Source organism: Orcinus orca, chromosome 10 (genome assembly GCF_937001465.1).
Source record: "Orcinus orca chromosome 10, mOrcOrc1.1, whole genome shotgun sequence".
NCBI classification, from domain to species: domain Eukaryota; kingdom Metazoa; phylum Chordata; class Mammalia; order Artiodactyla; family Delphinidae; genus Orcinus; species Orcinus orca.
This window is the reverse complement of record NC_064568.1, coordinates 94,996,838-95,024,808: the sequence shown is the minus strand read 5'-3', so window position 1 is coordinate 95,024,808 and position 27,971 is coordinate 94,996,838. Positions and strand designations below refer to the sequence as shown.

Genomic DNA, 27,971 nt, shown 5'->3' with positions numbered 1-27,971 from the left:
GAGATCTCACTTTTAAGCACACTGTTTCTATTGTTTTGTTTTGTTTTCTTCCCTTTAAAATCCTGCCTTCTCCCCATGGGGCTTATATCTGTATCTGATGTGGCCCAGAGAGGGACCCGTCCCCATTTGGAACCCCCAGCTCCTGCAGGCACCTGGTCTGCGGTCCTCAATGCACTTCGAACACCGTCTGGCACCCGGCCCAAGTCCACAGTCCTGTATCCATAAATCTCAAATCCAGAAGTCTCTGAAAACAGAAAGACTTTTATAACTGCTTTGGTGTGAAGTGATATAAGGCTCCATTTATCCCACTTAGCGTGAATATTCATGTATTTTGCTGGTACAGGACTGTGGAAATAGTGATGTGTTTGATTCCCAGGGTGTTGCCTCAGATCCCTCTGGGATGTTATCAAACATTTCGTTTACGCACCATAGTGCGTTGCTAAAATCTGAAACATTCTGAATTCTGAAACCTATGTGGCCTCCAGGGCTTCAGATAAGTGACTGTGGACTTTGCACGTTCCAGTAAATATGTGCTGATTGAACGGCTGACCCGCTCCTTCCTTCCTACACCCGGGTTTCCTTGCAGGTCAAGTTCTCGGTGATGTCTCCTTCCTCTGCGGTAGCAGCTGTCTCCAGGCTTCATGCGAACAGGCTCAGTATGACCAGCGGGGACAATCCACACGTGGTCCAAAGCTGGGCCCTGACTGCCTGTGCGTGTGTTATGACATGAAGCTCATCCTTACCACCACTTTAAGAAAAAAAATAGAGAGACAGACAAAATATTTTCAGATCTGAGCAGGCACGTGGGGCCAGCTAGTTAACAGGAGAAAGAAAACAGAACAACAATGAAAAAAAAAAGAATTTGATCTTGCTAGTGGTCAGTTACAAACACCTGAATGGACGAACATTGACGCTCCAGCCAGACTGAATCAGCTTTAGAAGGGTGTTCTAGAATGCTCTTTGTTATTTTACTCTCCCTCCTTTTTCCCTTCTCTCTCTGCACTGCCCAAGGTCTGGGCTCTACTCCCGGTGTCCCAAATGGACATGGTTGGATTCATCAAGCCTCTTTCAAGGCCCTGTTTCTACCTTTGTATTTGTATATAGGATTTCTACTCCCTCAAAAAGCCTCCCCCCGCCAAACTGACTAAGCTCTGGGCCCTACAAAACATGGGTGCTCTCCGGGGAGCTGACAGGCATCCCCGGCCCCAACCTGGGGACCTGCGGGGGCTCCCTGCCGTCTTAAGTTTTTCACATTCTTCCTGGTGGAGCATCTATATGGCAGACCTTCCTCATGCTGACAACAATGGCTTCTCACTTCGTGACTTGAGTTTTTTATGCTAAAATGCTCCCTCCCTTCCCAGGAGTCAGAGGCCCGAGAAGATAAGTGACTTAAAGGAAAGTCTACCTCTTGAGTTAGGCATTTTTGCTTTCGCTTACGGATGAGAAAGAGGATGCTCAAAGCGCCGAGTGAGTCATTTATCTAAGATCACAGAGCTGGTTAGAAACCCAGTCAGAACTTGAACCCAGGTCCTCAACTCCTAAACTGCTGTTTCTTGTTCTATTCCATATTTCTAATCCATCAGAGGCATTCATTTGAAGAAAGAAAGAAATTAGGTTTTTCTGATCCGAGCTAGTCAAGAAGCACATGGGTCTTTTTGAGTCACCGAGACCTCATGCTCCCAGCATTTTCAGTAAAGACATAACTTTTGAGGCTGCGTTCTCTCCTTTCATTTTTTTTACACTAATGGGTGTTTCAGTAGGAATGGGATTCCTACATTTCAGATTCTAATGTGCTTACTCCACTTAACGAGGTTTGGCTTAATTATTAAGAGTGCTGTGAGGCATGAGGCCAGAGCAGTCCCAACGTGGCTACATCCTGTGCGTGTGGATATCTGTGCTCGTGGCAGGATGGAGAGGCCAGGGAGGCCAAGAGGTGGGGGGCTGAGAGGCAGGACCTCCTTGTCCCCCATCTGTGACATGGTGGGCTTCCAGGTGAGGATACAGTGGGGTGTGCAGTGCAGAGGTGACAAGGAAGGGACACTATTAGTTTGGTAGGGTTGCTGTAACAAACTACTACAAACAAATGACTTAAGCAACAGAAATTTACTGTCTCACAGTTCTGGAAATTAGAATTCTGACACTGAGATGCCGGGATGGCCAAGCTCCCTCTGAAGGCCCTGGGGAAGAATCGGTCCCATGCCTCTCTGTTAGCTTCAAGTAGTTCCTTGGATTGTGACAGCACAGCTCCAGTCTTCACGTGATGTCCTCTGGTGTGTGTGTGTCTATGTCCAAGTCACCTCTTTTACTAAGGACGTAAGTCATATTGGATTAGGGGGCCACTGTACTTCAGTATGACCTCATCTTAACTAGTTGTATCTGCAATGACCCTATTTCCAAATACAGCCACATTGTGAGATTAGGGCTTTAACAGGTGAATTCTGGGGGACACGTTTTAACCCATAATGGCCCACCCTCTGGTCCCCCCAATTTACGTCCTTCTCACATGCAAAATACATTCATCTTATCTCAACAGCCCCGAAATTCTTAACTTATTCCAGCATCAACGCTAAGTCCTAAACCTCATCTAAATAAGGTATGGGTGAAAGTCGGAGTATGATTCACTCTGGGGCAAAATTCCTCTCTGTATGAGAACCTATGAAACCAGACCACAAGTTATCTGCTTCCAAAACATGATGGTGGGACAGTCAAAGGACAGACCTTACCATTCCAAAAGGGAGAAATCAGAAGGAAAAAGGGTCATGTGGCCCAAGAAAGCCTGAAACCTAACAGTAAGTTCCATTAGATTTAAGCCTTGAGAATAATCCTCTTTGGCTCAATGTTTTGTCCTTTGAGTCCACCCACATCATGAAGGGTGATCTGCTTTTCTCTCTGCTTTTCTCAAAGTCCACTGATTTAAATGTTAATCACATCTAAAAAAAAAAAAAAATGCTTTCACAGCAACATCTAGACTGGAGTTTAACCAAACAACTGGGCAACATATCCTAGACAAGTTAACACATAAAATTAGCTATCACTGATATTTTTTGAAAAAAGTACTATAATGTGTCCAAGACGGGGGAAAAATCAGGAAGAGACACTTAGAAGAGAAGGTGGCGAAGACTTTCAGGCAGTCTGAGCTGGGCGATGTACCCCTGGGGCAGCACTCAGAAGGGTCAGCTGAGGAGTCGTTTTAATCTGTCCCAGTGGTTTGGATCAGAGAGGTGGGCAGAAATGGTGGTGTGGAGGGTGGGAAACACAGATGACTAGAAAGTCAGGGCTGTGGCCCAAGGAGAAGCCCTAAAAGAGAACTGGCTGGTCTGGAGCTAGGTGCACTGGCAGGGAGTGGTGGGCTGAATGTTTGTGTCCCCCCATGTTCATATGCTGGAGCCCTAACCCCCAATGGGATGGTATTTGGAGGTGGACCTTTGGGAGGTGATCAGGTTTAGATGAGGTCATGAAGATGGAGCTCCCATGATGCGATTAGTGCCTTTATATAAAGAGGAAGAGACACCAGAGTTTCCTTTCTGTGTCACGTGAGTGGGAAGAATCTGGGAGCTGGATGTCACTGAGAACTGAATCTGCCCGGCCCTTTCTCTTGGATTTGCATCCTTTAGAACTCTGAGAAATAAATGTCTGCTGTTTAAGCCACTCAGTCTTTGGTGTTTTGTCGCAGCGGCATGAGCTAAGACACAGAGGAAGCCACTCATGGCCTCCTGCACGTGCCTCACCTGGGCAATATTCTATTGTACTGTGCTTGTCTCCATGTCTATCTCCCCACGAGAACTCAGCTTCCATGGGTTGGTCTCATGAGAGGATGTCTCCTCAGCAACCAGCACAGGACCTGGTGTCCAGAAGGTACTCAAGTAAGGGTTGTTGAATGAAAATGTGAGTGGACTCTACCCAACTTCTTAAAACTTGGTGGTGGCAAGAAAATTTTATAATGGTGGATGGGGATGGATGCGGTTTAGCTTGTGGGGTGTAGCAAACCTATCCTGAAGCTGTGTTGACCGGGCAAACACACTGCTTCTCCTTGGAACATGTGGTTATTTGAGTTGGCTTGGGGAAGGCCGATGGCTGAAAAGAGAGGTGTTAAAACTCCCAGACACCCCTGGGAGTCTACTAAAGCCTGGAGGTTGTGTGAGCCTGCGTTAAGACGAGGTGACCTTTTTTTTTTCTTTTTACTGTACGCGGGCCTCTCACTGTTGTGGCCTCTCCCGTTGCGGAGCACAGACTCCAGACGTGCAGGCTCAGCGGCCATGGCTCACGGGCCCAGCCGCTCTGCGGCATGTGGGATCTTCCCGGACCGGGGCACGAACCCGTGTCCCCTGCATCGGCAGGTGGACTCTCAACCACTGCGCCACCAGGGAAGCCCAGAGGTGACCTTTTAAGAAGACCAGCCTGTGAGTGCCTTTCTGCTCTTAGTCTGTAACCAGAGATCTTAATCTCTACACAGAGTAAAGGTTCACACCTAGATATTCTGTAGTCTAGAGGGCGTGGAGTGAGAAGGAAGGAAGGAGCACATTTGAGGGGCAGAGAGAAAGTAGGTGAAGCTCATGGTCCTGAGGAGAAATGCCTTCCCACTGGGTGGGACAGCGACAGTCACCCACTTAAATCCTTCGTGGGACCTTCAGACTGTCCATCTGTCATGGGTCCATCTAGTTTCTGCAAAGGAGGGAGGGCGTGGAAGTGGGCAGCTGGGTTGACGATGATATTTCCATGTCAGCCCACTGGGTGTCCACACACTACACAACCCACGTGACGTGCGGCATTTGATTCCCCTGTATTGCTAATGTCACTCAGGGGCCTCCTCCCTTTGCACAAGACTTGGAAGAGGATCTTCCCGCTGACACCGAAGCGGTTCCAAACTGGGATCACTGATTTCCATTTCAAAACTGCCTTCAATTTAGTTGATTTAAGCGACTTGACTTTGCTCTGTGAAATGACTGTGGCCTACAAGCTCAGCCCGTTGCCCTTTGAACGGCATAAACACGCTCCCTGCAGGGACCCATGGAGCTCCGCCACCCATTGTTTATCTAAAAACAGCGTTTTATTATTGTCGCTCAATTAGTCCAGACAGCGGACACAAATGACTCTCAACAGCTACATCCTTACCCTTCGCGTCACACATAAATGCCAAAGACGGCTCTAATAGCTGGCTAATAAAATCAAAATGTGCCTGCATTGACTCTGTGATTACTCAAATCGTCACCCTGTCTTCTGAAATCTCTTCTTAATCTAATTACGTACAATATTTTCACTTTAGTAAAAGAACATTAAACTCAGTAATCAACAATTCTGTTCTCAATTTATTTATGAGCAGCCAACCAAGGTTCTTTTGAACGTAAACTTTGGAGGGGAGTTTATTTTCTATAAACAAACGAGCATATTTTTTCCCCTCAAGGTCAAAATATTATTGCCTGTGTAGGGCTTTTTCCTATAAACTTTTTTTTTCTAAAAATTGCACAATCTGTCATTTCACAGACACCCACGAAAAGCCACTCCTAATCACGTGCAGAAGATAAGTTTCTCCCGGTTTATACTCACTGCTGTGAAAATGCTATTATACGCAAATGTTTCATCCGTTTTGCAAACATATGCTTTCACACACACATACTCACCACACACAGGCAGTGTCTGAAATAGGAAAGGTCTTTTGAAAAAGACAGAAAATGCAATGCACTGAGCCACTTAACACTTCCCATTTTTCAAATCCATCTTGGAAGCATAGGAGGCTGATGCTTTAAAACCACGTGCCATTGACTGTGCCCGAGCCGCACGCTTTGAACGGAAAGGTGCCTGCTGCCTGCTTCAGACCCCTAGCTGAGGACTGAAGAAGCTGAGGGTCAGAGAGGTGAGGAGATTTAAGGGAGGTCAGCAACCATGTTAGTGTCATGTGGACACCGGGGACCCAGGTGTACCAGTCACATCTCTGGACCGGCCTATGATCGAAACACAAAATCTGAGAATTGGGGTAAGGCTCCGTCCTCTTGGTGGGGGTCATAAGGGTCTGAATGCTGCAGGTGAGGTTTAGGTGTTGAGTTTAGCTGCACTGTGGCTACCTTCCTTCCCCTCGAATCCCTCTACCCCCATCTTTACCCCCCAAACATACACACATGCACACTTTGGTAATATAACATTTCTAAAGTTTTCATTTGAGTTTAAGGTTGGAACTCCTCCAGGCCAAACATAAAGAAAATCTCCAAGATGGCCCTCTTCTCCCTCAGGGCCCCGGCCAGGCTCCCTCTGGTTCCTGCCGTGGATAGGGAACCAACATTACCTCACGTCTCAAAACTCTGTCCCTGGGCAGGCTCACTTTTGCCCCTCTCTGCTCTCTCCTCGGGGTGAGAAGAAAGGGGGTGATGTCGGCACCGTGAGAGGAATTCCTCTTTCCACCCAGAGAAATTACATTGTCCGGGGCTGAAGGCCAAAGTGAAGGAGCCTCCCAAACCATTCCAATGGCAGAGGTGGGAGGCTGTGGATGGACTTGGGGTTGGGAGTTCAGGCTCTGCTCTCCTGAGGGGGCTTCATCCTTGTTCCATTGGACTAGCTTCCACCATTTCAACAGAAGAACAGGAAGCATTAGGTCATCACCAAAGCAGCACCTAAGAGTCAAACGACCTTAACTTTGGTGCCCAGCAAATGCCTCTGCCACTTACCCAGCCACTGACCTTGGGCACATATCGCTGCTTCTTTATCCACAACTTTTCCTAATGATTCCTGTCTTTGCTTCCGGGGGGTGTGGACCACACAGAAAAGCATACAATGTCCCCTCAATGCAATTCCTATTTGACCCCATCTCCTCCTTTCATGGAATGATGGTGAGTGCCAAGGAACGGGAAGAGGTGCCCAATGTCTGATTAGTGAGCTAGAAAAAGACTACCCTGGCAGGGACACAGTGTTATTTTATTAGATATAAGCTGTGACTTAGGGCTCATCTGCCGTGTACACACCTTTAAAAGAAAATACGGTTTTTATAATGTCACGTTCTTCCAGATCGGTGGCAGCTGGCCAGTTTCTCTTTGCTCTCTACCTGCCCTGGGGGGTGAAATGCCACCCCATCTGGAAGCAGCCACTAGTGAGCTGCCCGGCTGAGGGACGGGCTTCCTGTGTTTCCGCAGCCCAACATTTCAACGGTATCGTGCTCTCGCTGAGAAAGCTTTCCTCAGGAAGCCACACGAATGACCCTCGAGACGAGTGGATCTTCCTGGGGCGATTCACCCTGAATTTTTAGGCTCTCACCACTCTCTTAGGTTCTGGCCCCCCTTGCCTTCTGAAACCACAAAGCAGTTAGAGAGTCTAATCTCTCAACCCGAAGTCACTTTGGCAGTGCAGTCAGATGTCACCTGGGGTCACCATCGCCTGTCTGTGGTGGAAAGTTCCAAGCAGTTGCTTTTGCGATCTGCCAGTTGACGTGGCGAGAGTGCCCTGAAACCCAACAGGAAGGTGGCTTTCTGAGGCAGGTTAAAAATACATTTACGTTTGTTTATGAACGAGCGATTATTTTTAGTCTGAGGCAGAGGCTCGACGAGGATCTGGAGGCCCGCGGTGGTGTGGCTTAACCAGCGGGATTCGCACCTGCACAAAACCAGGAGTCTGGGTTTTTCTGCTTCGGGTCATTGCCTCAGTTCCCTGACTCTGTTCTGGTCTCTCAAGGCTTCAGGACGAGGTAAAACTGATCCCAGAGCTGCCTTTGTATCTGATTTCTGTTTCTCCGCAGGCCGGCAGGCCACCGCGAGGCAGGCCACACTTGAGAGGCCAACGGCTGAGCTTCCGGCTTTGAGAAGCTCCTTCTTGCGGTTAAGAGATGAGGGCCGTGACTTTGGAAGTCTCTGGGCAGTGCTGGGCTCCGTTGCTAATGATGGCGAGCTCACGTCACACCTCTGGGTGGTGTGGGCAGACGGTTCCTACTCCGCTGTAGGAGCTCCAGGCTGAGGGACGGCCAGGAAGTTTAGAAAGATATGCTGGTTCTTTAGCCTATGCCTGATGCATTCTTTGCCGACGTGGGTAACAGAAGAGAAAACAGAGATGTCCGTGGCTGTCCTCCAGCTAATGCACCATCACCACCATGACCCCCACCTCCATGCAGTCAGGCAGGGGCATGGGAACCAGAACAAGCTGAGACAGATGGCACACCCCCAGGGGACCACAGGTTGACGGCAACCCTGGGATCAGTGGCAGGGTCTGGAGCACTCACGAATCACCAGTGACCACCTAGGTCCTTCCGTCCTTGATCCCCCACGGATTGCTCCAGCAGAGCTTCTCTTACAGACGATTGTACCTACTCTGTGATGACCTGCCAGCCTAAGGCTATTGGGTCCAGACGAGATACAGCGGACGTGGTCAGTGCTTGCCCATGTTCCCTGGGGAACTTTTCTCATTCTCCTGCACACCAGCTCCAGGTGTGTCAAGCAGCACCTGTGTCTCTCTGTCAGCGGGCTACCCGCAGGGTTCTGGAACGACTATGCCAGCTTAAAAAAAGTAATGAGAAGCTGCATGCTTCTGGGGATGACAGCCCTTAACCAGTGGATGACGGATGGGAGGAGGATATAAATACTTCCCTGGGCCCTAATCAGGAGCACAGTGGAGGCCACGGGGAGACGCTGGAGAGAGTGTCAGTCACCCCTCACCACTTCCCTCCCTGGGGCTTTGCGCCATGTTGCACACTCACCCAGCATGCTTCCTTTCTGGGGCTGACTTCCCAAACCTTCTACCAGATTTTCCTGGGGACATTCCTTAAACGAATCACTCAGTGTTCGCTTCTGGGGAATCTAACCTAAGTAAGACACAAGACAAGGCACAGGAGGCAATGTTTGTTCTAAGGCCCAGAATCAACCCGGTTTCCCCTCAGCTCAGATGGTTTCTCATCTCTTTAAAGTTCAGGCTTCCTAGATCATCCCATAAAGATTCTTAGAGTGAAAGAGTCTATCGTTCTGCTGCACAAGCATAATAGGCAACTGTTTTCCCACTCTACAGAGTCTTCTGTGAAATCTCAACTCAAAGTCAGCCCCAGGGCCCTGGGGGAAATTCTGCTTCCTACGTCTTAATTCAGAGTAACATAGGCCTTGGCCAAAGCTTCCAACCATACAATCACCTCGTGTTTCCCCCGTCCCTTTAGCCCAGCAAAAATGAAAGCTAATGGGGGCTTTATATGGCGTTCACAGACTTCTGAAAACTTTTCAAAAATAGTTTCAGTTCCTTTCTTATTGTCTCCCCAGAGTCTGATAATTCCTGGAAGGAGGACTATAGGTTCATTGCTACCTGGGGACTCCAGCAGAAAATCAATCCTGTAGCTCAGGGAAGCTGTACAAAAACCCCACGCGCTCCCCCGCTGGGGCTGTCAACTCTCTCCTCCCTCCCGGCCCTTTGAGCCTTGGGAGTAACTCCTGCTGCTCCGCAGATCAGGCAGCCATGGACGCCACGCAAACAGGGAAGAAAATGGTGCAAACTGGGAGAACGCCAGTTCCTCAAGCTTGTCCTTCCTCCCCTTTGTGTAATCTCCAAGAGCATCTGGTTGAGCAGAAACATCAACATTGGTTTCAACATGACACATCCCCCAGGAAAGTTCCCGCACGTCACGAAGGAGAGTTTGGGCTTGTTGTGACCACTGTTGGTCTTGGCCCAAGCCTGGAAACATGTGAAAACACAAGACTGGACCAGAACACCTACAGGCAAATGCTCCGAAGTCCTGACACACCACTCATATCAGGGCTTGGGGGGGCCGGGAGAGGGGAGGGAGAAACAGGAAGAGAGGCGTAGGGCAAACTCTCCAAATCCCAGATCTTCTGCTTCCTTTCACCTGTCAAGGCCTAATGGCCTCTTCCCGGTGGACTGGGACCTGGGTATTCACTCAAGTTCTAATCCTAGAAAGGATGCTTCTCAGGTTTGTCAAGAGAAGGAGAAGCTCCCTGGGAAGGAGCAAGGTGGCACGAGGGAGAAGGGGGCCATGGGCAGCAACAGGAAACGCCTTGTGTATGCAGTCAGCTATTCAAGTTGTGCTCGGGATGCCCTTCAGGGCCTGGCCTTTCCCCACAGCCCGCAGACTGAGGGAGGCCCCGTGAGGCATGGCCACTCTCAGCAGGAGTGTTTGGATTGGAGGAGGGACTGTCTTGAATTCCAGCCTCAGCCAGACTCTTGAGGACTCGGCCACTGCAGGTGTGGCAAACAATGAAATGTGTTTTTTTCTTTTCTTCTCCTTTCTCTTTCCTTTCTTGCCAGGGTGAGTGAATTCTGCGCTTGCCATCGTGTTTTAATTAATGTTTGATGGGGGAAAAAAAAAAGGGAAGGCAGTTAAAATGAAAAGGTGCTATATAAAAGCAAAGTAATTTCTGGAAGGCCATGAGCTCCTGCTGGCAAGTGCGTCTAGGGGTAGAAACAGTGTGCTTGCTGTTTCGAGAGCAAACCAGCCGATCCCGGCTGGAGAAGGAAGGCTCTCTTGGCATAAGGCGGCGCTGGGTTCAGTCAGGGATTCACACAGACCTCTCTGGAAGTGGGCTGAGGAGGGAGGGCTGCATGAGCGATGGCCCATCCATAGTCTGAGGCCTTATTCTCTGGTCTTTGCTCCTCTGAGCTCCCATGGGGAGGAGCATGAGGGGTAAGGAGGGAAGAGTCTGACTCAGCCCTCTGTTTCCCCATCAGCCAGCACAGCGCTTGGCATGCCATAGGCGCTCAATGTGTGCTTGTGGATGACAGCGGAGCTTACCAAAGCAGTCCTGTTCTCTAAAACTTTTCACCGAAGAGGTGAAAACAAGATCCAGGGGGAAAACACGCAGGGATGTCCTTAATTTCTCTCTTCCTAACTGTAAAAATTAGATATGCCATTAAGATTTGTGAGAAAGGGGAGAAGAGAAGAGTTTCTTTCAGCAAGTAATCCATGTTCTATTGCTGCACTTTCGGGGCAAGAAACCGGTTTGGTGTGGAAAAGAGCAAACATGGGCCGTGTGCCTGGCTGCCTCGGTCGGCGTCCTTGCTCTGCCATTTGGGGCAAGTTATACACTTCCCTGTGCTTCCTCCTCCTTTATAAATCCGTGCTATTAACAGGACCTATCTCATAGGATTGTTGTGACAATTGTAGCAATGCCTGGTACATAACAAGTGCTAGTTAAGTGTTATTATCAATCATTATTATTGCTTGCGGTCAGTCAGTGTACTAGGAACTTTACACAGCTTGTTTTATGTTTCACATACAGCATCTCTTTAAAATAAACACTATTTTATCATTGAAGAAACTGAATCTAAGTGAAATTAAGTAATTTGGTCATGGTCAAGCCTCTGGTGATGCTTGGACATTGTATTTGAACCTAGATCTGTCTGACTCCAAAGCCTGTGCTTTTTCTAAGTTACGCTCAAGGTGACACGTTTGGAACTTCCCCGGCTTGCCCTCGTGTCGGCATTCTCTCAACCGCCAAAGCTAAAGAAAACATGGCACTGAGGTGAGCTTCCACTGGACTCCGACAGAGGAGCAGTTGTATCTCCATCAGAGAAAATTCTCAGCACCAATAATCTTTCCAGCTGCTGCGGAATACTTAAGAGGAAATGAATTTAGGAAGTCTCAACTAGAGACCTCCTAAGATTTCAGGGATTCGACGAGAAAAATATGAAAGAGATGGAATAATTATTCTTCTGCTCTGATTGGGGAGGTCAGATTCCCTTTATGTTATGAAGACTGAAGTTCCAGGGCTCTGGAACAGAGTTCTCAGCTACTGCATATTATTAAAACAATAGAGTTCCAAATATATCCGATCAATCCAGCCCATCTCTAGGGAAACCTAAGTCTGAGCCATCCGGTATGGAAAGCCACGTGTCCTGTGAGTAAAACCACTTCCCGTGAGACTTAACCGTGGAGACTGGCAGGAAACAGGGAGACCAAGGTGGGACCGTTGCTAGAAGAACAGAATTGCATTATGGTTCTTCTGACATCGTGACCTCATTCTGTTCTCCCAACCCGATAATTCTGAGATGAACCCCTCTGGATGTATCCAGAAACTACTCCTTCTGTGCATTGGATCACTAGCCCAGATGACCTTTTATGTTTAATATACTGGAGCCATCTGGGACTTTGAATGTGTGGGCGTTTCCAAGTCCTGTTTCTTTGTCCAGCTGCTTTGCAACCTCATCTAAGCATCTATACAGCTACTGTGCCTTGCCCTACTTTGGGGGTTGAAACAGGTAGTTGGAAGAAGACCGGTGTTTTTTTTCTTTTATCCCGATAGACTTTGAAAACCTTTCAAATGAAGTATTGCATACATACAGAAAAGCACATAGATCATTAGTTTACAGCTCAATGAGCTTTCACAAAATGAACACACCTGTGTAAGTACCACCCAGGTCAATGAACAGAACAATATCTGCACCCGAGAAATCCCCGGCAGGTTCCCATCAATTACCGCCATTCCTCTTCTCTCCAAAGGTAACCACTCTTGACTTATAACACCATAGGTTCATTTTATTTGCATTTGGGCCACATATGAATAGAATTATACACTATATATATTCTTTCAGGTCTGGCTACTTGACATTATATTTGAAAGTTTTTCATGTATATGTGTATAACAGGAGTCCATTTCTCTTCATTGCTATATAGTATTCCATTCTACAAATACATCGCAATATATTTATTCACTACTGTCCATTTAATGGACATTTAGTTTGTTTACAGTTTGAGGCTATTATGAATAGTTTTCCTCTGCCTTATGAGTGAGGAAGGGAAACCCTTTGGTGACCGGTAAGTACAGGCACATTAAGGGATGTCCTTGGTGTGTTTGAGGTCTCTGACTGTCAAGAGTTTCTTAAAGAAAAGTTATCTCCCCATTGGTTTGTCAATTCTTGGAATGCCTTTGATAGAGACAAAGCTTTTCAAATAAATATCTCTCAGAGAGGAGACCCCTGGGGTAAAAACAAGCAAAGGCATAAAGACTGTAAGAAGAAACCAGTGGGGCTGGGCGCTGGTACCTGAAAGGAAGTGGATTCCAAACAGAGGTGGAGGCGGATCAAGGGAAAGCCTGGAGGCAGATGTGTAGTGAGGCTGGTAGGGCTTGTGTGGGATCTTCCCTCAGAATCATGCATTTCACAGAGGAGATGAATTAGGGCTCTGCTTTGAAGGACTTTAGAGGAAAAGTTACACTCAACGGACAAGGAAGTGCTGCCATTTTTCTTAGAGTCTGAGAGTGATGAAGTGGGCAGGACAGCAATGGCTGTCAAAATTCATGCTCCTCCTTCCCTAGTGAAATGCTGCTGCTGGGCAAAAACGACCCCATCAGAGACTATTTCCAGCAGCCTCTTGCATCTGGGCTGGGCCAATAGAATATATGTAGAACTAGCGTTTGTCACTCTGAGCCACAGCAATTAGGAAGAAGGTGTAGCTTCTCCACCCTCATTTTTTCTTTCCATGGCTGTATACTAAGTTCCTAGGAGACAGCAAAGCCACAAGATGTCAGGCTCCTTAATTCTTGAGTTATCTCACTGAGAAAGTTGTGTGCCCACCAGACACACCTGCATTGGACTGTTCTGTAAAGGAGAAACAGACTCCTGTTGTGTTAAGTCACTAACGTTTGGGTTTATTTGTTACAGCTGCTAGTGTTACCCTCACGAATATAGTTGGCTTCTGAAATAATTCACAGTATAGACAGAAAGGAAAAAGAGCACAATGTCCTTATATTACTGCCATTTGATTTGATAAAAGGTAAAAAATGAGAAGGGAGGCTAACTCAGAAGAACGTCCCTCAAGCTTTCTTAAGTCATTGGAGGATATTCACAGTTAGTATAAAAATAGGACAATAATAATGTCAACACATAATATGTGTGCCTAATAGATTTACACTCCCCCCAATTGCATTAGGATTTCCTGGAACTGGCTCACGACACATTCTTATGTGGGATTCAACATTTAGCAACAAATAAGACTCTTTTCTCTCTTGGCACTTCTTACTCCTCCCTCCCACCAACCCCCATCCACATCCCTGCTGCCTTCTCCTTCCCACAAAGCTCATTTTTGGCAAAACCATTTTCGTAAACCACACATTTTAATGAATTAAGTGTAGCCCCACAATCACACTTGCATTCTCCCACAGTCCCCTGACTTACACATGCCTCCAGCTATGGGAATTCTCCCTTACACCTCCAGAAAAGAAAAAAAATGCATTAAAAATTCTATCTGTAAGTAGAAAAGTTATGCACAGAATGTGATGGCTCTTCCACTTTTCTTTTTCTTTTTGGAAAATACAAGAAGGAAGATGACTTTCAGACACTGCATGTCCTCTGAGAAACTAAAAAATTCTCTGCTGTTCTTCTTTTGGCAGTAGCAAAACTGGCTATGATCATAACTCCGCCAATTTCTCCCTTTATCCTTTTCAGTGGGAGCTTCGTGGAATGGCTTCTGCCTTGCCAAAGAAGACAGTTGAGGTGTTTGACAGCAGGGGAGTTTAAAAGAATTTCAAAGACGAAAAGGACCTCATAAGTCATAGTTTCCAGTCTTCTTATTTTAATACCGAAGTTCATATAGGTGGTTTAATTTGTCCAAAGTCATACCACTAGCTGACGGCTTTTGGACAACTTAGCTATATCTGACCTTTACAGTTCATGTCAGATGGAGTTCCAAGCACATGATCTTCCTGGATCATCACATCAGCCAGGTGACAGTGATAGAACCACTTCTGTTAGACAGGCGAGGGGACAGATGAGTGCTAAGAAGAATGCCAGGTCTTAGGATCTAGCCCCTTAACACTAAATCCACGTCCTCAGATCCAATAAACTTTCCTCATCCTTTTGGGGTGGGGGGGCTGGGGGCACCGACTACGCATTAGATGCTTGGCTAGACAAACACGTGACCTCTGCCCCCAAAGTGCGCACACTTCCCGGAGGGCAGATAAATAAACAGATGATGCCAATCGGGTCTGACGAACGCTCCGCTCTTCTGCTCCTGGCATGCAATCACTTCCACGGTAATGCTGGCTTTTCCTGGGAAGAACACAGCAGCAGCCCGTCGCTGAGTCATCCAGCGAGGAGGCACCAACAGCTTTGCCTCCCAACTCGGAAACATCTTACTCAACCTCTTCCCACCCACCATCACCACCTGCAGGTTTGGAACCAAGAAAGGCTTTGGAAACTAAAGATCATGTGCTAATAGGATGTTAAAGCGAAGCTACCTCACCACCAACCACCAGAGGTAGTTTGTGTAACTGTGTGATTCCCGAGCCCCGTGATTCCTTTCATGACTTCAGCTCCTGGCACTTTGCTAGGTTTGAAAGTGTTGCTTATCCAGAGAGCTCAGAGATTGCTTTTGGCAAAGGGCTCAAAGCAGGCGGATCCAACCCTTCTCGCTGTCTCTCTCTTGTTGCCAAAATAGAAGACTCTTGGATTTATGGGAAACTCGTGTGAATTCTCCTTCCAATGAATAACCTGAGACTGCGGTTAAAATTAAGTAGGAGACGAAGGCTGGGAATCAGAAGGGATTCTGATCAGGCTGGGATCTGGCTCTGAATTTGCTTCTTATTAAAATTATCTCTAAGGTTTCTAACAATTCTGGCCCGGTATACACTCAAAATGTTACTTCATTTCGGAGAACACTTACTGAGTACATATTATAGGCTGGTCATTACGGTAGGCATTGGGATAAAAAGATGAAAGTCCCACCCCCCTAACAAGTAGCAGACAGATTCCCTAGAGAGTTAAGCAGTTAACTGGAACTCAGCCAGAGGCGCGGGCTCCCAGAGGTGTGCATGGGAAGCTGTGGGGCACAGAAGCAAGGCACTGTGTACCTTCTGATCCACTGAAGAAGACCAGAGCCTGCCACCGCAAAATATGTCACTTTGGCATTTTGTTTTGAACTGAAAGCACTTGGGAAACAGCAGATGCAGGAAGGGCTCTCCTACCTCCCGCTTTGTGCTTGAAAGCAGGACACAAATTTTCCATGAGAAGGGTACCCTCCCTGTACCAGAAAGAGGAGAATATTCCTACAGCCAAGATGGGGAGTTGACCCTGAGATGAAGCTGTAAAACAAACTTACTAAAATAGCCTTTATCTTCCATTAGTTTCCCCCATATGTTTCCTAAGTCACCTTCCCATAATTTACTGCTCCAAGCCCAAACCCCTTTCTCCTTTGTCTTGTCACATCTCTACAATTTATCGTTCTTTGTGGAAATGGTATATAAGCTCTCAGGCCTGTCTACTTCTTTGGATCTTCTTTTCTATGAAGGCTTCTGTGTCATGTAACCATATTAACATCAAATAAAATGTGTTGCTTTTCTCCTCTTAATCTGTCTTTTGTCGGTTTAATTGTCAGACCCAGTCACAGAACTTAAGAGGGTAGAAGAAAAGTCTTTCTTCCTCTATACCACCTTTTTTCTCTTCCCTGAGAGGCTGGCCTACATGGACCACAGCAACAAGGCTCTCATTGGCTTCCATCAATGGGGGAGCTCTCCAGGAGATCAGAGGGAGAGGAAGGGAGTTCAGGGGTGTTTATTTCCCTCCCTGGGAGGACAGCTGAATAGAAAGTCACTGCTCTTCCTCCACTGACCTACTCTCTACCTCATCTTCCCCCTGGTGACAGCTCTGCTGCTGCTAGCCCCAGATTTCTACACCAGTTCCTGTGGTTCCACTGAACTCCACCCACAAGTTCATAATTAGTCCCTTGTAAATAAACTCTCCTTTAGTCTAGACCAATCAGAGGGCGCCATCTGTTTCCTGCTGGGACACTGGCTGACACAGACATGAAGCCCACTTTTGAGATGTGTGTACATCAGAGGTAGTCAGGGGAACAGAGAGATGACAAGGAGGAAGGGGCAGGACAGGAGAACAGTAAAGTGTCCCAGAGGTAAACAAAGCTAAGGCTTGAAAGATACCTTGCAGGTAAGGAACTTCCAACTAAGGCAATTACGAGAAGGGAGAGATCATTTCAGAGAGCAAGTGCGGGTGTTCGGAGACGTGAGAGTGTCCTGTGGAAGGTATAATGTTCGAGATTACCGCAAGGAGGAACTGGTAAGGAGAGGAGATGGTAAATGATGAGGCTGGAGGGGGGAGGGATGGGCGAGATCATGAAGGACTCTGTACGTTCAGTTAATGAGTTTGGAACCTATCCTGGAGACAACGGGAAATCACTGAAAGATTTTTAAGCAAAAGATAACATGATCAGGTTCGTATCTCAGAAGATTACTCTGGTGAGCAGTGTGGAAGAAAGCAGGACTGGAAGCAGGAAGATTGGTTGGCAGGTTCATTCAACGACTAACGCAAGAATTAATGACAATTTGGAATTTGTCCTTGGTGGTGAGGCAGGAAGGGGCATATACGAGAACTGTTGAGGAATAGAGAGAATTTGGGGAGGAATTGTGTATGGTGGTGAGTCTAGAATGATGCCCAGGGTTTGGGGTTTGGCGAGTTGGTAGAGGATGGAATCATTTGTCAATAAAGGAAATCCTCAAGGGGGTCCAAATTCAATTCACTCTTCATTTTTTTTCAATGCTCCAATGAATTCCCTCTGATTATTAGCTTTTATCAAACATTCAGCTTGAATATCGCTCTTCCATCAGCGGCCTCTGGTTTTGTTACCCAGCCGATGGGGATAATACCACTTCCTTCCTCATATTTCACAATTAATGAATGGATGTATGTACTACTCCAGGCACAGAATAATATTCAGCAAAGGTAATTATCAAAACCAATGTGTAAACTCAATGGAAAATAGTCATAAAACTTATTTGCTCATTCAACAAATACTTTTTGAGTGCCTGTGTCGTGCCTACTATTATTTATTCCTTGCGTGGACAGCGGTCAAGAAGCTTTGAGGGCTTAAACTAGCAAAATAATTTATGTTTTCTTCTTTTTCTTCTTTGTATGCGTCTTCATCATCTTTCTTTCTCTTCTTCCCTTCCTCTAGCTTTCTTTTCCCAATATGTACATAGCTTCCATTTTCAGGAGGAAGAACATCCAGAAAGCCAGATTTTAAAGAGAGGATAAAAAAAACTTGGCTGAATTATTGATTCATAGCTTTATAATGCACCCAGGATAGTAAGGACATTTATAGATTTCATGAGCTGTTTAATATCTATTTGTGGAGCACCGCCATGTGCAATCATCTTGGACTCATTATGTTTCTTCGGCTGCCCAATGAGTCATAATGAGCCTCTGAAAATGTAAAATAATGGGTTAGAACTAGAGGGAATGAAGTAACAGCCAAAGTCAGATATAAAATTATTATTACACACAGTCTGTAAGAGCGATCAAGACGAGGAAGGGATACAGGGCCTATTATTACATGCACACATGCACGCCCAAACTTTAAGGAGAGTTTGCAGTAAAGGAGGAGGTAGGTGAGGAGCCCTGTGAACGAGATCCTTAAGAGTGATGGGCTGCGGATCTATTTTCCATTAAGATTCAAGCAAGAGGGGGTGGGGAGCTCAAATTATGGTGAAGAAATAGAAAAGCCAGTGGAGACCCTTTTGAGAAGATGGAGCCCTGTACTGAGAGGATAAAAGAGACTTTATACTCCAGCACTTAAAATGAAGAGGAAGAGATCATTTCTAAACAGGGCACAAGAAATAGCTTCATTTCTCCCCATTAACCTCTGTTCCCCTAAAGAAAGCCAGTTGAAGAAAAGCAGGACAAAAGAATTCTATTCAAACACAATGAAGAGTATCTTCTATAATGAGAGCCATATTTTGAAAAAGTATTAATGTAATTTTCTCTTTGGGTTTGCAAGTATAGGCCCTTCCTCCTAATTGGTTCCAGGGTCATCTGTCCAGAGGTCTGTGGGTGTTACATAGAGTATGCAAAGAGAAAGAAAGAGTTGATATTCAGCTTTTGATATTCAAAAAAAAAAAAAAACTTTTTTGAAGTAAGACAATAGTCTTGCAAAGAGACTTTTTTCTGAGACCCCTTGGAATTCCTTTATCTCCTTCTTTGACCTGCTAAGCACCGAGCAGAATCGCCCAGAACCTTGGTGTTTCTCCTGCAGGTAGAAAAGTTACTCCCCTGGAGATACAGCTTGCTGGCTGCTCCAGGAGAAGAGGAGATGCCACAGGCAAAGGCAGATCAGCCCTGCCCTTCCTGTCCCAGGAGATGATGAGAGGATGAAGAGAGTTGGGGGAGGGACTGATTTAGGAATATCCAAAAGGAGTTGATGCAAACGTCAGGAGGCACTGAGACAGCACAGAGGAGCCCAGCATGGTTAGGAGGATAGGGTGCAGCTGGAGACAGGGTCTAATCTGCACTTCTAGGAGATTAGGTCAGACCCTATATGGTAGTGAGAGATGGGATATACAAACAGGAAATAGCTAGGCCATGTTTAAAAATAGAGCCCTGACCTACAATCTGTAACCATCTGCCCAGAAAGCCAACTCCTTATCTACAGTAATCAGCCTAGGCAGGCAGCCCACTCTAAGTCAGCTTTGTAGGAAGCCAGATTGCTATCCCTAGTGAGAATCCAGGAAGCTAAACAATAACTTCTGTGATAATCAGCCCCAAATGGCCAGGACTTGATTAATAACTGACATCTTTCCTAATCTTTGTCCCCACTTCCATCTTAGGACCAATCAGAAAAAATCAAATGTACCCACACCCCAATCCATCACATAGGATGCCCTGCCTCTAGTTAGCCCCTCTACAGCTTCCCCAGGCCAACAGCCTCCAATCAGGGCACACCTTCCCTGCCTTCCCCTTTTCCCCACTCTAAAGTCTTCTCCCTCCTCTGCCTGCCTTTGGGTCTACCAAAACGCAAGTGATGGTGGCTGACTCCCTTTGCTACAGCAAGCTCAAAATAAATAGGCTTTGCTTTTCTCATTAGGTTGGTCTTTACTTCCACAGTAGAGAAGCTTAGACTGAAGCCAGTGGGCCTAATCGGGGGGCCCTATGGCAGAGTACTTTGGTCTGAATGTTTGTGTCTCCCTAAAATTCATATGTTGAACTCCCAATGCCCGATGTGATGGGTCTCTGGGAGGTGCTTAGGTCATGATGGTGGAACCACCATAAATGGGATTAGTTCCTTATAAAAGAGACCCTGCAGAGACCCCTCACCCCTTCCACCTTGTGAAGACACAGCAAGAAGGAGACAGTCTGCAACTCAGAAGAGGACCTTCCCCAGAACCCAACCATCCTGCTGATGACCTTAGGCTTCTGGCCTCCAGAACCGTGAGAAATAAACTTCTGCTGTTTATACGCCACCCAGTCTGTGGTATTTTGTAACAGCAGCCAGAACGGACTAACACGCAGGGTACAGACCACCTACCCTGGGAAACAGAATGAGCAGTCAGAGTTCTAAGCGTTGCAAACGGGTAATGCTGAGAGGAGATCAAGTCACCCAGAGAGACCCACCAGGCCTGAACCAAGTGAGGGGACCAGAGTAAGCGTCATCCTGTGCATCAGCCTCAGTCATAAGAGCCAACATGGTAGACAGCAAGCAGGTGGCCAAAGGCCATTCTTCTAGAGACCCCAGGAGCCAGCAGACCCTGAAGGGCCCCTTTTCCCTCCACTGAGAAGACACACAAGTCACATCCCTTCCTTTATACACCCAGGCACAATCCTAGAGAGGAGCTGGGGAGAAGAGTGGAAGTGTGAAAAATTGGGGAGAAACTGGGCATTTTTACCAAGACTCTGAGTATTAGCTGAGGGGTATTAAACAACTATTAAATGACTACATCACTGACTTTGTTGTTACTTCCCCAATTAGTTGGCTCACCCAGAAGAGCAGATCAGTTATAGGCAAAATATTGAAACTGTATTTTCTCTGCATGTTTAAATTGTAATATAAGCAAAATCTGCAAACCCAACAGAACCAAAACTAACATATTCTTCTATTACCGTGCTAAACAATTCTGGGATAAAGCATAATTTCCTGGTTTTGAGCTGAACAATGCTGGGACCAGGCAAAAATAATTAAACGACCAATAAATACTTGCTCCTGGAAAATTAGACTGTGGAACTACTAAAATAGCTAACTCATATTAAACCTGTATCCTGAAACTTTACTGAATTCATTGATTAGTTCTAGTAGTTTTTTTTGGTGGACATTTAAGAGTTTTCTTTTTTTAAAAGAAAATAAATTTATTTATTTTGGGCTGCGTTGGGTCTTTTTTGCTGCATGCAGGCTTTCTCTAGCTACAGCAAGCAGGGGTTACTCTTCTTTATGGTGCGCGGGCTTCTCATTGCAGTGCCTTCTCTTTATTGCGGAGCACGGGCTGTAGGCGCACGGACTTCAGTAGTTGTGGCTCACGGGCTCTAAAGCACAGGCTCAGTAGTTGTGGCGCACGGGCTTAGTTGCTCCGTGGCATCTGGCATCTTCCCAGACCAGGGCTTGAACCCGTGTCCCCTGCATTGACAGGCAGATTCTTAACCACTGAGCCACCAGGGATGTCCCAAGGATTTTCTATATATAGTATCATGTCATCTGTAAATAGTGACAGTTTTACTTCCTCCCTTCCAATTTGGATGCAGTTTATTTCTTTTACTTGTACGGTTGCTGTGGCTAGGACTTCCAATACTCTATGAAATAGAAATGGGGAGAGCGGGCATCCCCATTTGTCTTGTTCCTGATTTTAAACGGAAAGCTTTCAGCTTTTCACCATTGAGTATGATGTTAGCTGTGGTTTGTCATAAATGGCGTTTATTATGTTGAGGTATGTTCCCTCTATCCCAACTTTGTTGAGAGTTTTCATTATGAATGGGTGTTGAATTTTGTCAGATGCTCTCTCTGCATCTACGTGGAGATGATTATGCACAGGGAAAATAGCCAACATTTTATAATAACTTTAAATGGAGTATAATCTATAAAAAACATGTGAAACTAATACAATATTGTAAATGAACTATACTTTAAATACATAAATAAAATAGCTAACTTACCAAGACTAACAGTTTCCTCATCAAATCGCACTTTTAGACCCTCACGTCTCTGTGCCTACCAATCCACAGCTATTGTGCATTAAAATTCCGTCTCATCCCAACTAGTTCCCTGCCTGGCAAAACCCACCTTAAAGCTACTCAGTCAGTGCAAGCCCTAAACCCTAAGTAACCTTCCCCCGACTTCTCCCTTCTGAGACGCTTCTAGATTCTGTCAAGGTCAAATTCCCCCTTATTGCAGTAAGTTGAAAAATCCTAGCTTTTCTTAACCAGCAATTTTTTTTCTGGCAGTCTTTTAGGGTAAGCCATAGCCAATGTGTTTTGGTGTCGTATGGTCTGGCTGTGGAATCCCAGGGAAAAACAGCCACGTAACAAGCATGTGGCAGCCGGAAATGGATGAGCTCCTTCTGAGCAAAAGTGGCTACAACTCAGGAGGCCAAAGGCCAGAAGTCTACACACAGGAGATGCTTTAAACACATACCCTCGTGGCAAACACAGGGGCAGTTTCTGTACGTGGCAGAGACTAATCACACCACTTTTTTTTTTTTTTTGCGGTACGTGGGCCTCTCACTGTTGTGGCCTCTCCCATTGCGGAGCACAGGCTCTGGACGCACAGGCTCAGTGGCCATGGCTCACGGGCCCAGCCGCTCCGTGGCATGTGGGATCCTCCCGGACCGGGGCACGAACCTGCGTCCCCTGCATCGGCAGGCGGACTCTCAACCACTCTGCCACCAGGGAAGCCCACACCACTTTTATATTCCGTCATTCTCTGCACACAGAAAGAGCAAGAGTGAAATTTAAGAAGAAGGGTATAAAAAGGAACATAGCAAATACCTACATACATGTAAGCATAGATACAATGGGTAATTGGGACCACACAAGCTAGAGGGCTCATTTTCCACCTTTCCCATTCCTTTTATTAAATTGACTCAGTATTTTTAAAAAAATAAAAGGAGGAAGAACAACAGAAAAAGAAGGTGTGGCCCCGACCTTCCTAAGGCTCTCGTGGCTGAGAGGACTTCATGCTCTCCTTTCCAAGCCCACACAAAGAGAGGCTGGAAGGATGGGCCTGTGGACAGTGGCACAAACTGGAAAAGCACACGTATCCAGTGCTCCTAAGCATCACAGTTTTCCTTTGCACACGCACAAGGCCCCGTCCCTTCTCGTGGCTCCGGGGTCGGACTGAGGGGCCCCAGTTGTTGAAGGAGGGCTCAGAGTCAGGCTTCCTGTTTTCCAGAGAGGCGTTTATAGACTGTATCTTGACACTGAGAATTAATTCCTCGCTTACTTCAGTCTGCAAATCTCCTGTGTCACCCCCTCAACCCCAAATGCTTTATTCCCTCTGCCGGGCTGTACGGTGAGAATCTGGAGTGAGCTTGCTTCTATGTTTAGCTCCCAGATGAGTGGCCGCCGAGCCTTGGAAGCCGCCTGAACTCTCTCCAGGCTCCACCTCAGTTGAGCTGTCGTCTCCCCGCTGTCGGTTCCGATGACACCTCCCTGGTTTCTTGGGCTGCAGCTGCCTTGTGTCAGGCCTCCAGAAACACTGGCCTGCACAGCAGCTGGTTCATCTCGCTTGCTCTCCACCCCACGCCCACCCACTTGGGAGCCCCAGAGCCACCAAACTTCCCGGTGTGACCAGGCAGAAAGCCACTCTATTCCTTGCGCTGGCAGACACAGTCCTGCTTCTGTTTTCCTCCTTATACCAACACTGTCTAGACCAGATAGTCACTTCCAGTCCCCAAACATCTGTTCTCCAAACATCTCTTTGCCTAAATGAGTGAGTCCTTCAACACTGTATATCTCCTTACATCATCACTGCAGTACCATCTTGTTACAGCAAAATTAGTTGAAAGAAGTAAGACTGTGTAACTTGGCGGGGGGCGATGGGGGAAGAAGTTTTATGGAAAGACAAATATTTAACTTTAAATGCTAATGGTAAGAAAACATTGCACTTCTTTTGTATAACACTGCAGAGCTGAAACTATTGGTGGAAATTACAGGAAGGGAACTCTTGGCCTAAATAAAGGAGACTTTCCTAACGGTGATATTAAAATTAACAAGCCTGCTTGTAAAGTTTTAACATTTGGATTAATCAGACGTATTCTTTTTGTGGAAGTTTATCGAGCTATGCACTTAGGACTTGAGCACTTTTCTGTATGTATGTTATATTTCAGGTAAAAGTTACTAAAAATGAACAGGCCCATGCCTTCATTGTTTGCGGTTGTGGAGCCCTTGAAGCCGAGCCCAGATGACACCTTAATGGGGCCATCGTGGGAGGTCCACACCCAGAACAGGAAGCCAGACAGCATCTCAGTTTCCTTGGACTTTATGATTCTATTTTCAGGTTCTCCCTAAGATACGGAACTAGCATAGTGTGCAGGCTCCTGCCACCAAAATCAGCCCTTGAGAAACCATAGAAGCAACAGGAAGAGATGGATTCTAGGCAGTGAGAATGAGAATGGCTGCACAAAGCGTCGGGTCATCCCTGGGGTGGCGGAAGCTTGCCTTCCCTCAGTGTGAATGTGGGAGGAGGTAGGTGGCTGGAGAAGAGGTTGGAGGAAAGTTCTGGAAATTCTGCTCTGGTCTCCCTGCCCCGACCCCCATCTCCCAGGAGCCTGAGGGCAATCCTTGACCATTCCTCCTCCACAGAAATTGGCTGCAAGGGCTCGGCGCTGCTGTCTATTGTCTGAGATCTCGGGGGTGTGCAGACAGCGCAAATATCTGGGCAGGAGAGACCCTGGAGGGCAGTGGCATTAAGTCTGCACAGCTGCTCTCAGGCTCTCTCTCTCCCCAGCGCCCCCAGGCCCCTAGGCTGGTGGGAAACCACCTTGGAGACGGCCTCCTCCCAATGCAGAGTCACTCGAAGGGTTTAACGTTCAACCGAACCAGAGAGGTTGCCGGTGGAATGATGGACGGTGGTCCTGGGGTGACCGGGGCTCCCCCCAGGAGGTCATGACCTCCCTCCTTAAACTCACCAGGGCAGGCCTCTGACCCTTCCCCAGAGCACAGCACTGGAGACTGCACAGTAGCTGCTATTCCTGGGGGCTCTGTGAGCTCATCCGTCCACAGCTAGACCCCTGAGGAGTTCTGATGCCGAAAACCAGTATTTGCACAACAAATACCACCTGACACAGAAGTATTACGAGCGCTAGGATTTAAACGATCATGAAAAGTACAAGCGGAGAAATAAAGGAAGGGATTATCAATATGAAATATTGTGAAAAAATTGTGAAGAAAAATAAGGACGTTTTAGCACTAGAAACTCCATGGGTTGTTAGCCTGTTGTGCTAAGTGTTCTACACACGTTACTTAATTACTTCTTACAACAACGTGAGCTGGGTACTATTACCAAGCCCACTTTACAGATGAGGAAGTAGAGGCACAGACTGGTTAAGTAACTGGCCTACAATTACCTGCAGAGCTGGGATTTGAACCCAAGCAGTCCAGCCCTTGACACTGAACCCGCTCTCAGGCTGGGTTAAGGAGTACAATGGAAGGGGAAATGGTGGAACAAGGAATGAACCCATGAACTAGAATATTAGACTCTCCCTGAAATATAAAGAGGAATATATAAACGGATAGAAGATACCACAGGAGAGCCAAGAAATACAGAAGATGAAGTCAGAATGTCAACATTCAGATCATAAGAGACCTGGAAACAGGAAAAGAGGTGGAAAAGAGGAGAATTCTATCATTTCTAAACCAAACTGCTTAAGGAAGGTCCTAACACTGCTCCTGGCTGAGTTTCACGCCTACAATCGCTACCTGTCCTGTGCCTGCACAGGGCGGGGAATTTATCAACAGAATCCTGAACCCTGAAGTCACCAGCCCTCTGGCTTTCATTTAGGAGCTCTCCCTGTCCAAGCTCAGCACCCGGGGTTGGTAAGAAACACGGTGGAGAAAGCAGAACCACATAGCGGAGGCAGACTGGCCTCCCTTCCCGGATGTAGCTGGCTAAACAGAAACATGGGAGGGGTCTTCTTCCAGACCAAGGGTCAGAAGACTGTAGCCCACGGGCCAGTCTCGGCTGCCGCCTCTTGTTGTGAACCATCTTTTATTGGGGCCACAGACACGCCCATTAGTTTACCAATTGTCTGTGGCCGGTTTTGCCCTACAACCTCAGAATGGTTGCGACAGAGACCAGATGGCCCACAAAGAGAACAAATTATTTACTATCTGGCCCTTTACAGAAAAAGTCTGCTGACCCCTGACCTTGGTTAGTTCTTCTCAGTCAAAATGTGGCAGGACATTTTATGCCTTGCCTGTCCCCCTCCCTCCATCCGCCCTCACATGACTCTTCCACTCACCCTTCCTTTCCCATCCCTAAGTACCACCCACCAAGGGGCTCGCTAGCTGGAATTCGCCCCTCACTTGTGGGCTCCCGGAGGGAAGGTTAGCTCTTTTGTTGGCACCTGAGCAATGAGAAGGGCAGTTTCTATTCCTCTGTGAGGTGCTGCCCACCTATAAATTCAGCCTCCTTGATAGCAGGTGAAGGGAAGGAGGGAAAAGCCCTAAACAACCAGTGGGCAGTTCCCGCAGTCAAAAGTTTGCTCGGTTTACACAAAGAAGAGAGAGAACCTGACCTACTGCTCAAGGGGGAAAACATACAGCTGGAGCTGGAGCTGGAGCTGGGAGGGAAAGAAGGGGCTCCCTGGCTGGTCTGTTGGCCTTGCCTGCACTCCATCCCTCCTGCTGGGATAACGTTTCACAGCGCGAGAGGAGGAGGCAGCTCCCTCCTGCAGGGGCTCATGACTTGGCTGGGGTGCTTGGCTTTGCTGACACACGGTCTCTCCAGTTAGCTGAGCACACAAATCACCCACGCTTATTTGCAAAGTCCACATGTGAGATAAAGGCGAGACAGTTTGCCTAAGCGCGGGAGAAGGGGGTGAAGAGAAAGAAGAGATACAGGGGCTGTGACGCCTGGCCAGACAGAGCCTTCCTCACACTAGGTCACTGTTTACAGAAAGAGTTAAAATTCCACCGAGGAGGCTTTCCCCGGCTTTCTAACATTGGACACGGCTCCCTCCGCCATCCCTGGAATGCAGTGCGATAAACATCACAGACCACATGACATCACAGCCAGAGAAGCATGAATCATGAAATCACGCTGAGGGAGGAGCGAAACGGTGCTGGCGATGGACACACACGTGTTCTCTCTGCCTCTAAGTTTTCCCGCTGGCTTTGCCTGTCTTTCTAGTTCCCACATTTGTATCCATGGGCAACCATATCCCCCGAGAGCTACCACACACACGGGTCTACACCCCAGTTGGCCGACAGCATCAGAAGCGCCAAGCCCTTCTCCTCCCCTCTCCAGGGCCTTGTTGCCACCTAACACTGGCTCAGTGACTCTTCAGCATGACCCCAGAAGGTACCACCAACGGATGGGAAAGGGAGAGTTTCAGAGGTTTGCCTAAGGTCCTGGAGCAAGCAAGCTGCTGAGAGGCCAGGTTTTCTCTGAGCTTCCCGCTGTAACACAGCTACTTTGTGACCTCCCTTGCGCTCCATGCACCTGGCACGTTAAATGGCAATTAGAATGGATGTCCCCCAAGAACAGGGAATCTGTCAGTCATGCTCCCTGGTGCAGCTCTGGGCTCCAGCACAGAGCCTCTGCCTCGTCACAGGCGCTCGATACCTCTGTGTTCAGTGAAGGTCCTTACATCTGCCTAGTTGCTGTCTATTTGACTTGTTTCCCTAGTCGTCTTTAAGGGGCTGGACTGTGGTTTTTCTTTAACATGCGGTCAAGCCAGTAACCTCCACCTCTGCCTCCCAGAGATTTAAATGGAAATAAAATCTTGAGCGTAAGGTGAACCCGCCCAGTCCACCAAGCATCGCTACTGCAACGGCCTCCCTGCTGTCAAAATGTCTCCTTTTCTGCTTGGGCATCACTGATTCCATTGTTGACGTCCTGCCTCATTCAGCAGCTACATCTGGTAGTCAGATCCCTCGTCCCTGTTTGAATTCTATATCTATGTGTTTAAATAAGCCAGAAAACACTCACTTTGCCAGCTCCAGATTAGTTCTTCCTTTCATGCCTTTTCTGTTTCCTGGCTCCATGCCAGACTCTCCCTCCATTAGAATTAGGAAGTGGTGCTCAGAGTCGTACGTCTTCACCTAGTTAGCACCTCTCTTCTGGGACAGTTCCTCTTCGG

At 47.2% G+C, this 27,971-nt stretch overlaps 2 long non-coding RNA genes across 11 annotated transcripts in view; one reads left to right on the top strand and one right to left on the bottom strand.

Moving 5' to 3' along the window:
- LOC117202695 (uncharacterized) overlaps positions 1-4,520 on the top strand; it is a 197,410-nt gene extending 192,890 nt beyond the window's left edge. For 2 of the 3 annotated variants that reach the window (XR_007479900.1, XR_007479901.1), the window contains one exon: positions 587-4,520. This is a non-coding gene — a long non-coding RNA (uncharacterized LOC117202695). The remainder of the gene's footprint in view (positions 1-586) is intronic. The other variant, XR_007479902.1, reaches the window with a different exon arrangement.
- Positions 1-27,971, bottom strand: part of LOC105748168 (uncharacterized) — a 629,731-nt gene that overhangs the window by 65,920 nt on the left and 535,840 nt on the right. The gene's annotated exons all lie outside the window — the stretch shown is intronic.